Below are 13,783 nucleotides of genomic sequence, written 5' to 3'. Positions count from 1 at the left end.
TGTGTGTGTGTGTGTGTGTGTGTGTGTGTGTGTGTGTGTGTGTGTGTGTGTGTGTGTGTGTGTGTGTGTGTGTGTGTGTGTGTGTGTGTGTGTGTGTGTGTGTGTGTGTGTGTGTGTGTGTGTGTGTGTGTGTGTGTGTGTGTGTGTGTGTGTGTGTGTGTGTGTGTGTGTGTGTGTGTGTGTGTGTGTGTGTCTTGGTGCCAACTGAGACCGCAGGATGGAGTGCCTGGTGAACGTGCACTCGGAGTCAACATAAAGTCCCATCAGTGTTGTGTGTGTGGCTTTGTGCCAGAAGAGACCTGGAGGGTGCGGTGGTGAACGTGCACCGGGAGTAATGTAATCTCAGAGGCGTGGGGTACGTGTGCACTGCGGCTGCCTGAGACCTTCCTAACAGTTGCGGCCCGGACCGGCAGCTCCGGAGGAGCTGAGCTGCCAGACCGAGCCGCTGAGGCCCATTGAGAAAGTTCTGCACGGAAGGCCCAGTTCACTGAAGGAGGAGAGGAGAGTGGGGTCGCGCCCCCAGGTAACGTGGATCACTACCTGGGCGGGGTGCAGGCTCTTGGCCTCACATTCCTTCTGTCGACGTGAGCCTTTGCTTCGGCTCAGATTGGGGCCCGTACTGACCAAAGGAGTGGCAGTACTGGGGCCAGAGTGAGAAGCTGTACTTTATGTCATCGTTGATACGTGTGGGGGGCAACTGTTATCGAAGAGTCTGATTGTCGTAATACACATTGCCAATATTGCTGCTAACGAACTGCCGGACTGTCTTATGACGCCTGACATTATTTCTGCATAACAAAGTACACGATTGTAGCGCTACACATTGCAGTATTTCTCCATTGCAAAGTACCGGGTGTAGTGTTACACATTGTATTATTTTTCCTTTGCCCAGCACAGGATTGTATTGTTACGCAGTGCACTATTGTTTGTCCATTGCAACGTGTGTGATTCTAGCATTACGACCAGCATAGCATTTGGAAAGCGGTGGTTGGGATTTGAACCTACCAGCCAGTCGGAACGAATATTACCCTTTATTATATGTTGACTTTTGTATTGTGTGGTCTGATCGTATATCTTTTTATATAAAGTTTATACTCGTTTTATATAAAGTTTATACTCGTTTTATCAAACTCGTGTGGAGTCCATTTGTGGTGTCACCAGTGGGTTGCTGTGAGTGTGGTCGTGCCTTGGAGATAGGCCTGGCTGCTCCTGCCAAGCTACTAAGGGAGTGATCAGGGCTATCTCAAACGGTGTCCTTACTTGGCCTAATGTTCAGTGAGGAGTCCCGGGTCTCGCATTTGGTGACAGTGGTGCAGAACTGGGATTCCAGCTTCCAACACATCATATCACAAGAAGAACAGGAGGACACTGTCCATGACGTAAGAGCGTCAAGCGAGCAACACATAGTGACACCGCCTCTGTATTTATGGACATTTTGGAGGAATTAGGGCATGGTACTGCATCACCGTTCTTTACGTGTTCACTATGTGCTTTTGTAGCACTCACTGCACAGTGTAAAGTGGTACATTGGGACAAGAGAATAGCCAGGTGCAAAGGCATGAGGTGGAAACTTGAAGTGTACAGCAATAATTAGTTTTGATAAGACAGGTACAGGTATTACATGTACTGACAAAAAGAAATACCTCAACCGTCACTGGCAAGCAATGATGTGCTATGGAACGAGGAACTGAATAGCCAAGGCTTGAATGCATTAATAATGTCCAGCTTGTCTGCCGGGTGCTATGAATAGTTGAGGGAAGATCCAAGGTGGTTTAGCTACTGAAATCACATGCTAATTAGCTCTAAAATGATTAAACTGTGATGAGTAGTTTGTGGGTTGTAGCTACAAGGAAATATTTTGCATTTCCTAGATGGGTAAGAAAAAGCCCCAAGAGAAAAGAGTTAGGATAGGACTTTAGGGAAAAGTCAAAAGCGGAGAGTGCCATCAGTGTGATTTAACCTCACAGCTTGGGGATGGGCTGACGTCAAGGATGAAACTGGAGAGCTGGATAAAGTACCTGGTAATACGCCCAACTTTTTTGATAAATTACAGGCTGCTTACCAGTAGAAATATGCCCAGGTGCCAAAATATGCCCGGCACACTGAAGGCCCACAAGGCAACCATGTCTTCCTCTTATATTCAACTATGCACTAGCAGGCAAAGATTACCACCGTCTTTGCACTGCTGCTTCTTGCTGTTTGGGAAGCAGCACAGGATTAATGGACACCAAGAACAATAGGTGCTGAGCTTCGTTGTACCTTACATCCACACCAGCACAGTGCTGTGCTGATTGTGTCAGTAAAAATAAAGTGAAAATACATCAGTAAAGCTCCCCCTGCGTCTCAAACACATTTATGTTGCCTTAGAGTATCTGACTAGGCAGAATCCAACTTAATTACTGGCAACTAGGTCTATAAGCTAGAAAGAAAGACTACAGTTGGAATCAGACTACGCACTACAGAGGTTTAGCCGGAAGGGGAAGTTTAGAGTTATGTAAATAGTTCTTACGTTGATCAGCAGTTCTAAATGATACAGTGAGATAGGGGGTAAGTAAAACCTACTTCACTGGGACATAAGCAGGCAGAACATATCAACTGGTGAGGTGGATGTGGGCAGGAGAAGTTGCTTGATAAGAGCATGGAAGACGGGGTAGTAGGGAGGGCCAAAGTGCTAGAAAGAGTGGGTCAAATGTAGCACCCAAATTGGTGAGAAAAACTAGAAATTATGGGAAATGGCAAGGAGCATTGTAAAAAGGAAGGGTAAAGGTGCTAAAGAGTTGATTTCGACTGAAGGGACTTTGGCAAAGGACTTTACAAAAGTGTTGTTACATGAGAAAGTGTGACGGGGAAATGGTGGGATAGGGTAAAAGAAGATGTTAATAAACCTAAAATTACCTCAGAAAAAGACCCTTCTTGGTTTATAATCTGTTCGACTCTATCTGCATTAGGTTGGCATGTTCTGTCCTTTCAAACATATGAAAATCACAACAGACTTATTTGGTCCCCATAATTCTCTTTATCTACAAGACTGAACTATTGCTTTCTCATCACCTCACAGCATGAAATCCCCTTTAAGTTGATGTTTAGAACCACTTGATGCACTTACAGAAACCAACATCCCCTCACTTCAATAGTCAAAAGTGTAGATGGCAGGTTTCTCTTGGAAACATACCCCCAAGGTAATGCAAGCTCTACCAGCTACGAGTAATAAAATCATTGAACTTTTAAGTATCGGTATATTATCCACAAAGCTCTACACGACCAACAGAACACCTTTCCTGGTGACAGACAGACTGCTGGACTTCAACTGATTGTGTAAAACAGCCCCTCTAGCCCAGACTTCCCTAAATCAAACAGCAGTTACTTAAAGAATGCAGGGAAAATAACGTTATCATTCAGAATAGAGACTCTGGCGTATTTTTTTCTAGTTAATCAAAAGGGAGAAACTAGGAGCTTTTGAGAAGGTCCTGCACAATGCTCCTAATAGGTATGTAAGAAAAAGAGTGTGCAGTTCCTATGTTGGGGGGAGTGACCAGGTCTCTTATGGATTGCCCTCACACACCCCGAAGGGTGTCATGCTTCATCATTGGGCTGTGCTCCTGGTCGGGCTGGCGCTGCAATGCCCAACAGGCACCCACGACGGGGCTCTTTGCCTGAGATCTTTTTAGAGACAGCCATTTGGTGTGTGAGGGTATGTGGTCAAGGTAGTGAGTTGAGTGTGAAAAGTGAGTTAAAATAGGTTTAGTACTGCCCTATATGGAACTAATTTTATTCTTGGGGTGTACTAACCTAACTAAAAATGTGGGTACCCTGTCTGGAGCCAATGGTCCTACAGGGTCTGATTAGTGTACAAGTATTCTTTTCTAGTTTAGACCTTGTTCTCCACTCTCCCTCACCTAACCAGCCCATTTCACTGACAATACTAGATTTACAATACCCGTGGCTTGTCTTAATTTGTTTTATTAGGTTGAACCTAGAGTCAGGGCGCATGCACTGCTCTGTGAGGCATGCTGTACACCTTCTGTTAAGTTAGTAGACGGCCCACACACGCCCACCGCTTTTTCATTGGTTGCTTGGTCTGCCTTTAAAGATTGCATTGCTTTGTTGGTGAATAGTGTCCATTTGTCCCACCTAGTGGCTGTTTTGTTCCCTCCCTGGCGACTGGCCCTGCTACATGGATGCTTTCCTAAGTGGCCATATGTTTTGTTTCAATGGACTATTTTTTCTTTCGCCAAAGCTCGCTTGTATTTTTTAACCTCCTGCTCCATTTGTTCCACCCCCTCTCCGGCCTCTATCCCGCCCTGCTTTCATGATCCCCACTTCCGCAGACAGCGCTACCGCCAGTGTAGCAGCATTTTTTTTTAATAATCTGTTCCTACCCAGCCGCACTTTAAGGCATCTTCTGCAACAAATGCAACTGACGGAAATAATTGCAGCAGCTGCGCCATCTCGAGCAGAGCATGGGAGGAGAGCGGCTTCGCTGCAAGAATAAGCCGCAGGGCTTGAGGAAAAGTTTGGTTTCTGTTTCTTTGCTGCGTGAGGGGATTTCGGTGTAAAACAAAGCAATATTGCCATCCCACAAAGAGTATATGCTTCAATCGGCACAGGCATATGGCGTAGATTAGTGCATGCATGGGGCCTCTCTGATTCTGGTCACAGACACTGAGGTGCTCATTTTACGGAAGGGAAAGCTTTCCTGCTGGATGATAAGTCGTAGTGAATGACAACAGTACGTGCCTCACTGGCACTGCTGCGCTGCTCTTCAAAGCCCCTTTATCTTGTTTCATGTTTATCAGGCTCGCAGGGGCCGAGCTACATTTTCAACTGAGCGGTGTGTGCTATGCTACTGAACTTTCCTCTGGTGCCGCTCTCTGGGACTGGGGTTTGTTTACCTTCTTAACTAGTGGTGAATAGTCACAAACCAGACTCAAGCCGCGACAGCCATGGAAGCAAAAAAAAACCACAAACAGTTACATAATACATGTCCATAAATAATTAATTTAATTAAATTCAACATACTGGCCATACAGTGTATACATAGAAACACCCACCAACATGTTACGAAGTAGAACATAGCTAAATTCATGCTCGGTTTTGAACCAAAAATTATTAGAAAAATACAAAATGATATCCAATGATAAATGTGTCCTATTACTTTCTAAATAAAATGTAACCCGGGCTTAACTAACCCTGTAAAAACATCAGATTTCCACCAAACAATTAACTCACATGTTTAGGATTTGTTAGCTCTCTCCGTCGTGACTGACCTTTTCAGCTAACACCCACGAAATTGTGCTGAAAGTGAACAATGTAAAATAAACTTTTTCTGAACCCCAAAGGTGAAATCCATTCATTCGAACATACCGTAAAGTTTAAAGAAGACAATTGACCATGACAATCAATCTGAAAAATAAACATGTAAGAAATATGTGAAACACCTCATTAATGCATATCTTGCGCCATGTGATCCTCTGCAAGTGTACAATCTATGAGATCTATCAAATAAGCCTAAATATAATAAAACATGAATCATAGTCAGTTAAAACATTCCTATGAAAATATTTAAATTAACAGAACCAACAGTGCTGTATAGAGTTCTACAAAAAAAGACACACAGAGTTCTTTGTTTTATTACGGTGGGAAGGGCATATCCTTAGTAAGTGCATTAATGTTTGGCTGTTTACATCATGTATTATGTAATTTTATAAATATTATTTATAGGTGTTTGTGTACAATGGAAGGCAGTCCTCAACAACACACCACATCATTCAACTCAACTACATAACACTCTACAACACAAAATACAGTTACACATCATTGCACTCCAAAAACACACAGTCCCACTCCACATAATTCTAATACACTCAATACCACATAATTACTATTCACATATTTACACAACACACCATGTCACATAATTCTAATACACAAATCCACTCCACACCACACAATTTCACTCCACACAATTCCACAACTAATAATCCCATAATTCCACAACACACACAAAGCATACACTCCTTAACACTATAATAAAAAATATTGCCATTTGCAATGCCAATAGCTCCAACTCCAACAAATGTGAGACCTGTCACATTTCCAATGCTTCTTTTATCGGTAAGACACATCTCGCTAACCTTAAAGGTTGTATGGGGCATCAACACCCTACTGGGTATACAGTTCTACATTGAAAATGTAATAAAATAAACACTGTGCAGTGGTGCCCGGTACAATACAGCCCCTGTCTCTGTAAGATCTGGGTGGTGCAATGAGTTTTACCAATAACAGGACTTATTTTTCTATGTGACATTTATTAATGTATTAGCAATTTCACTTGCTGGAAATTTTACAGTAAGAAACAAATGATTCAATTAAAAAATAACACCACATAAGATACTGTCCTTATCCTGCATGATAAGTCAGTCTAACTAATGTCAGTGCTGTTGACAAGAGGCTGGGACCCGCTATCAGGCCAGGTCCATTCTGCCCCATTTGAGTACAAAGGAGCTGGCATCACCAGTTTTTCAACCCAGGACTGTCACTTCTAGAAAGCAACTGTGTCCATGTGATTTATTTTCCTGTGACATTTGTTTATGTTTCCCGTGCATATTTACTACAAATCGTCACACTCCATTTCACATTTTTTAGTAATTAAAATTTATTGCATGATAATTAAAATGTTAACAATAACATGTCACAACCAAAAGGCATTCATTACAAAAAAAGAAATAAAATCAGTATGATAAAATCTACGCAGTAACATATCTGCCCATGAAAGGAATTTCCAGTATGTCCCGCAAGGGAGATTAACATATTAAATCTTCCATTTCACATTTTATTTACAAAATACTTTTGCCTAATTTATGCCTTCACACTTGATAAAACAATTTTAGCCATTCTCTGCATAAAGATCACTTTGCAATCGTTTCATTTAAAATCTAGTTGTATGGGCCTTACACTGGCTTTTCTTGAGCAATGGACTTGTCAGCAGGGAACAGAGAAATACACTGAATGATTTTCAAAATCCTCCATTAATCTCCTACTCCTAACCTCCCTTTAACTCCTTTCAAGTACATCAATATCCACCCCTTGCTGCTTTCCGTACCCCATCACAAGAAGAAACGTTTGGTACTTGGAAAGGTGCAATCCGGCGCCCTCTCTTGATGGCACAGACACCGGCAGTCTGATGACGCCCTTAATGCTTGCCGACCGATGAAGACCGGGTCGCAAGCACTGCCAACAACGGAGGAAACAATTAAGTGAATTTTATGCGTCTCGACGCATTGCTTGCTTCTGACTTCGTGTCTTCAATCTATACGTGGCTTCCTAAGAATGCCGTCCGCCATCTTAGGTTCACAGAAAGGCTACAACGGGCTATAATTAGCACGGCACTTCATATGGCACCACTGAAAAATAAAGGAATCCTGCTAGCAGATAACAGAAAAGGTACTTGCACAAAGTTATTGTACTCAGAAGACCTCTCACAAACTGCTTTGTGAGATATTGTCGGCTCACAAATAATAGCCTCAACAAATGCCATCCTAGAAATGTTGCTCAGTTATATTTAGCTCTACGCTTCTTCAAATAAAACACTGATATAACATCCTTCTTCACTTTTTCTCTCCTAAAATCATTTTTTATGTTATGTATAAATGATTTGGCAGACTGTCTTTGTGCATTTCAAGCGTATACAGTGATGTTTCAATTAAACTGATACACAGATTTGCTACAGAGATATTTATTCTAAGGGTACTCTATCTTGCTTTATATCTCTTCATATGGGCAGACTGGAAAAAACAAAAACTTTATTACCACCTTCTACACATACATTTATCAACTGCTCAAATCTTCTCTTGCACCTTGCCTTAATGGAGGAATCTGTTACCTCCTTGCCTAAAGGTGCTTCCTCATCCACCATCAACGCTCCCCCTGCGGCTGGGAAAGCACCCACTAAACAATTGAAAAAAGACCCTCCTTCCCCTCCAAAACAGACAGACTTTATCCATGGATCTACTGCTAGAAGAGATATGCTCTATGACCCTTTATGGAAGAGACTAATACCACATTACAAATTCTCACAGACAGTTGGTCACGGATGGATGAAAGAACTTCTACGGCTGAACAAAACATTGAGTCTTTGGGGGTCAACCACTTTCAAGGAAAATGCTCTTCAATACCAGGTTTCATCTCTTCAGAAACAGGTCAAAAACCTTGAAAACAGCACAGAAGGAACAATCTTCGAATTTATGGTATACCAGAAGACTCAGAAGGCTCTGACCCCATCGCCTTCTTTAAATCTTTTCTTCCAAAAATCCTAAATTTGCCAGAAGCTACTCTTCTTAATATCCAACGTGCCCACAGATTAGGTCCTCTTCGCACAACCGCTTCTAACACGAGAAAACCAAGAGGAGTCATATTGTACTTTCTAGAATATACCAACCTTCTTAAAGTTTTGTCAGCAGTCAGATCTATAAAGCGGGTGTCCTGGTCAGGCATTTCTTTATTCTTCTCACAGGATTATGCAAAGGACACGGCTGACAGATGCAGAGAATTCCTAGCTATGAGACCGGATCTTCGATCTATTGGAGCACATTTTGGTCTCTTCCAGACTGAGAAGCTTTCTAAACTCCTGCAGAATAGACAATATGGATACAGCTTTAGTGCACACTAAATAGTTTGCTTATCTTCCTATATTTCTTACAGCCATGTTTAATATTGTTCGATGATTCCTTCCATAAGAACATCAACAATGTTTTTGTTAACAAAAGTTAATAGGTGATAACAGTCTTTTCTCTCCTTACAGGTACCATCTTCCTGTTGTTTGACCTTCCCATTTTCATGTTGATTGTGCTGCGGTCTCTCCCGCCTTCGCCAATGGAGTCTGGACGGGTCATCTTTTCCATGTTGCCTCATCCCCCCCACCCTTCTCTGTTTCAGAATTGTTGTAGGTATGTTATACTCTACTATCTTAACTCTAACATAAAAAAAATTTAAGGATAATTTTTTTCCTTTTTCTAAGTCTTTTTTTTACTCTGTCCCTTACTACAATCTTTCTATCTCATTTTCTCTCTCTTACCCTCTCTTCAACTTATTATTTCTTAATGTTATTATGTCTGTACTTGTATTTTGGTTTACGTTCGATATTCATTACATTACTATTGGTTTACTTAATTGCATTCTTTACCTGAATATTTTATATCTTTAAAAAGAATTTCATGGAACGTCAGAGGCTTGAATTCCCCTATCAAAAGGCAACAAGTCTTATCATGTTTATCTAAATTAGAAGTCAATATAGCCCTATTGCAAGAATCCCACCGTACAAAGTCTTAGTCCCGAAAACTAACAAGCATTTGCAGTGCAATAGGTCTCACATTTACGCAAGTTTGAGCTATTGGCATTGTAAATGACAATGCCTTTTATTTATGCTTTGGTTTTTAAAATATAAATAAAAGACATTGTCATTTACAATGCCAATAGCTTCAAATCGCGTAAATGAGAGACCTATTGTATTGCAAATGCTTGTTTCAGCCCAGCTACTTGGCGCTGCCCTGTATGGGAATTCCTACCTGGAAAATGACAATGCTGTCCAGAACTGCCCATTCCTTCCTGACTTTAGTGACCTTGCATGGCCTCCACTTTTACCCTTACTTTATCAGTACCATAGAATCAGTACTTCAAGGTTATTTTTTGCCCATATGTTCTTCTGGGGAATAGTTCCATGGATTTACAACACAGTCAGTAAAACAAGGCCATTACACTACAAGTCTTTGCTCATAGGCAGGACCACTGGAATAACGCAATATTGTGGCCGCCGTGTTCTCGGAGTATTTACATATTTTCCACACTAGCGGCATAATTCAGATCTTCTGTATCAGTTGCAAACATTGATTCTAGCTCAGATGGATCAAAAGAGGCTTTAAAAAGCATCAGCTGTGGTCCCCTGGGGGGACAGACGCTTTGCAAAGATTAACTGTCACCATTTTGTTGCCGACGGCTGTATTCGGGTTGTGGAAATATGGATTTTTCTGGTCAGTTATGTCCCCTATCTTGGACCCCAACGGTTCTATGTGCATATTACAAGTACATGTATGTTTCCTCCAGTTCCAGTTATGAAGACGCAAACACATGTACGTCCACCATCAACATGTCCTCTGTCAGATCCGCCATGAATAGGCCGGATATTCCATTCCTAAGTATGAAAAGCCACTGGCTTTATATGGTTCACCTATGCCATTTTACAGTCCAGGCAAGTAGGCCCTGATTCTGTCGTCAAACTCTTCTTGCCTTCTGCCTCTGAAAACTCCAGTCTGAGCCTGCATCTGTGACCATGAACTTTGTCTCATTCTCTGCGCGGCTCACGAAGCCTGACATCAGCCTATTCTCTGCCAAGAACTGTATTTCACCTTCGAGTTATCTGCTTCACCCCTTAGCCGATGCATTCCTGTCTAGTAGTTTAAATAAACATTCTTCCAGCTACCGAGCAATGGCTCGGCTTCTCTGTCTTTATGCAAGTAATTCATAGTCCTGTTACCATGGAATATTCCTACCCCCTCGCATTTAGTGTAGACACTTAGACGCTTGTACACGCACGCACAGTCAGTATAGAATAGATTCTGTCCGAGAGTCCTTCTTTTGTGGATAACATAGTTCTTTAAACATAGGATGTTAGATATGATTTGGGATTAGGTTGACTTGACCCCCCAGACTTTTCGTCTCCACATGTAGAGCTAATGTCAAGTCCCCTTCACCCCCTAGTTGCACGTCAATCACACGTCATGCTGCTGCGCGCGCATCTATGCCAAGTATTATCTTATAGATCCACCTATATATGACATCATAACCAATTATGTTCCTTTTTACTCCTTATTACACCCATTTTCGGTTACGCATATGAATCGTCATTTTCCTTATCAATTGTTACGCCTACTGCATTCGCTTCATTGTAATGTATGTACTATAAAAGTCATTTCTTGTCAATAAAGTATGTACTTCACTTCCTGAACCTCCGTGGTGATGGAACTTGGAGCAACCGATTATAATCGTTCATTGGAATAAAGCCCATTCCGAACCTCTAATACCACGGATTCTGCCTCTCATTTTACTGAGCTATTTTATTATGTTTCCGTATCAAATTAAGTCCCGGTAATGAATTTTATTTACCACATGAATGGCGCCCGAATAGGGACACTTTCTCATCTCACGCGCCGGCGGTGAGTTGCAGGCCCGGTCTCCTGCCACAGCTGGACGGACAATAACGCGTACCAGCAGGATTTCCTGTATCTCCCTCCGGTCAAGCGGGGGCGACTGAGGCTGCGATCAACACCCAGACGAGGCGGTGAGAAGTGCGAAGTATCCCGACCAGAGCCTAGCTGAGAGAGCAAGATCCGAGGTATACAGAGGCCCACCAGTTCGAAGTCAAGTCCAGCTTCCAACGAGTCGAGTCGAGTCCAGTCCGGTCCAAGTTCAGTCTCCGAGGCCTTCCGTTTCCGAAGCTACCCGGTGAGTACCATTACTGGGGAGGCATTTCTGACGTGCACATAGGTTGTGCCGGTCAAGACGGGTTTGGGTACACAAATCCGGTCTGCACTGTTTTAGCAGTGTATATGTACTGTTTAGCAGTATATCAAGTATTCCGAAGTATCTAGTTATTGTCAAAGAATTATGCTTGGTGATTAGTTATGCAGACGATCATCATTGTTGGTTATTTTAAAGGTTAAAAAATGTTTAATGTTTAATGTTTAATGTGTTAAACGTCCTGCATATTGTGGTATGAATGGTTGTTCATTATTGTGCTTTTGTACTAAGTGTGTTCAAGATTAAGTATCAGATCAGTTCTCAATATGCCGCTCTTTTCGAAACTAAGACAGATCACTACAAGAAAAGGGGTACTCGAAGAAGCCGTTCCTATTCCTCCTAGGGACACTCCAGGGTACTTCATGTATCATAAACATGGCTTAGACGCTATATTATTTCTTGATTTATGGGTAGACTACACCAAGGAATTACCAGAAAGTCAGAGGTGGCCCACAGCGGGAACCTGGGATGCAGAGTGCATCATGAAAGTAGAAGAAGAGTTATGGAAAAGGAAAGTCAGACAGTCACAGAAAGATGCCGTTGAGTTATGGCGTAAAGAATCTCATAGACGTACAGAAAAAGCACGTAGACAGGAGGAGAAGAGTAAAGAGAATTCCAATAAAGTTCGAGAAAATCTATTAATTGAGGAAGGTATCCGAGTGAAATCAGAACAAGTAGACAGACAAAGAAATGCCCTTATGAATGGTATGTATCCCCTTCTGGCCGAAGGATTACCTAAGGCTACTCCAGAGATACCGAAAGACTTGCCAACCCCATTATTTCCAATAAAGGTACATCCTAAGGGGCATCCTAGAACCGCAGAAGATGTTTTTCTTTCCTCATATTTAGATGACGCAGCTCCCGAGTATGCTAATTCCGCCCCACATAGACCGCCTATCAGGGAGGTTCAACGCCAAGACCCAGTACCCGTATCCCTACAGCAACAGATCGTGTCACAAGTTCCGGCAAGCACATCTGTTTCTACATCTGTTCCTACAGCTGCTTCTATAGCTGTGTCCACACCTATAGTTGCTGTGTCACGTTCAACGAATCCTTTCACACCCGACACCCCAGATGGGGCTACGGGAGGTGCTAGTAACATTTTTTCTACGCCACCCAGAATAAATAAACTTACTTTTCAAGAGTCAGCACATTCACGTACCCCCAAACTCATAAATGCCCGTACGCTTAAGGAACTTCTTATAGATTGCAGATATGACCCTGTGCCCGGCAAAGAGGACGAAATGATCCTGGCATCATTGCGTATCAGACGAGCCGCAGTGTACTTAGGGAAGTTACCAGGAATGACTGCGCATCTAGATAATATATATCATTTTGTTCAAACAGGGCGAGATCCAGAATGTATTAACAGAGCTATGGAATATCAGAAAGTGGAGATACAGGGGGAACTGTTACGTTTCCTCATAAATTGTGTGATCAGAAATGAAGACCGACCAGGGGTAGACCCGGAAGCAATGCAAATTCTTACCAGATGGAGTCAGAATATATCAGAAGGTAGACATGATAAACAAAATTGTATAATAGCCATGTACCGAAAGATCCGTAAAGAAATAGAACGCCTACACGAAGAAAGATTAGCGGTAGACGAGTTCGAACAAAACGAGGAGGAAGGGTCAGGACTGCCCGCAGGACAGTCAGACACCATAGCCTATGTAGGTAAAGGAAGATCTTGTAATAGTAATAGATGTCCTATTGACCCGATACGTCCGATATGTCCAGATAATAACAGGAATTTCCAAATACCTATAATTAACATCAGGTCTAACGAGCATTCGTTCCAAGCCGCCGACAAACTACTCCGAGAACGAAGGGGTTATCATTTCCTCGATTCTATGGATGAACAAGATTTAGCTAGGGCAGCTGTCCATTGGGTGGACAGTCCCGGAAAATATAGTGATGATACAGTAGCACGCACATTTTTGAATCTCACCCCAGATGAACAGCGGTTAGCTGGGATTTATATGATTCAACAACTCATTATACTATATCAGAGTCAGCATTCGGACCCTGGTCCCTTACCTGACATATTGACTGAATTGCTTATGAATAGATGGAGAGGTTCAGGTACTAAATTAATTAAAGAAATTCTAGAATCAAGAAAGCAGTATATTCTTTTTGTATGTTCAGACCGTGTCTCATTGCCCATCAAGGAAAGAACCACGTATTACATGGATAGACAGAATCCCTTACG

The 13,783-nt window shown here is 42.3% G+C and overlaps 1 protein-coding gene across 7 annotated transcripts in view; it reads right to left on the bottom strand.

Annotated features, from left to right (window-relative positions):
• The window catches only part of PLEKHF1 (pleckstrin homology and FYVE domain containing 1), a 100,356-nt gene that overhangs the window by 6,876 nt on the left and 79,697 nt on the right, over positions 1–13,783 (bottom strand). For 2 of the 7 annotated variants that reach the window (XM_085639785.1, XM_085639784.1), the window contains exon 2: positions 5,230–5,295. The exons of 2 other annotated variants lie outside the window; for them this stretch is intronic. The gene's annotated coding sequence lies outside the window, so the exon portion shown is untranslated. Of the gene's footprint in view, positions 1–5,229; positions 5,296–5,364; positions 5,399–8,437; positions 8,627–13,783 lie in introns of those variants that run through there. 3 more of the 7 variants (XM_085639787.1, XM_085639788.1, XM_085639789.1) reach the window with 3 other exon arrangements.

This window comes from Triturus cristatus, chromosome 12 (genome assembly GCF_964204655.1).
Source record: "Triturus cristatus chromosome 12, aTriCri1.1, whole genome shotgun sequence".
NCBI classification, from domain to species: Eukaryota; Metazoa; Chordata; class Amphibia; order Caudata; family Salamandridae; genus Triturus; species Triturus cristatus.
The sequence above is the reverse complement of the archived record's forward strand: the minus strand, read 5'-3'. Positions and strand labels throughout refer to the sequence as shown.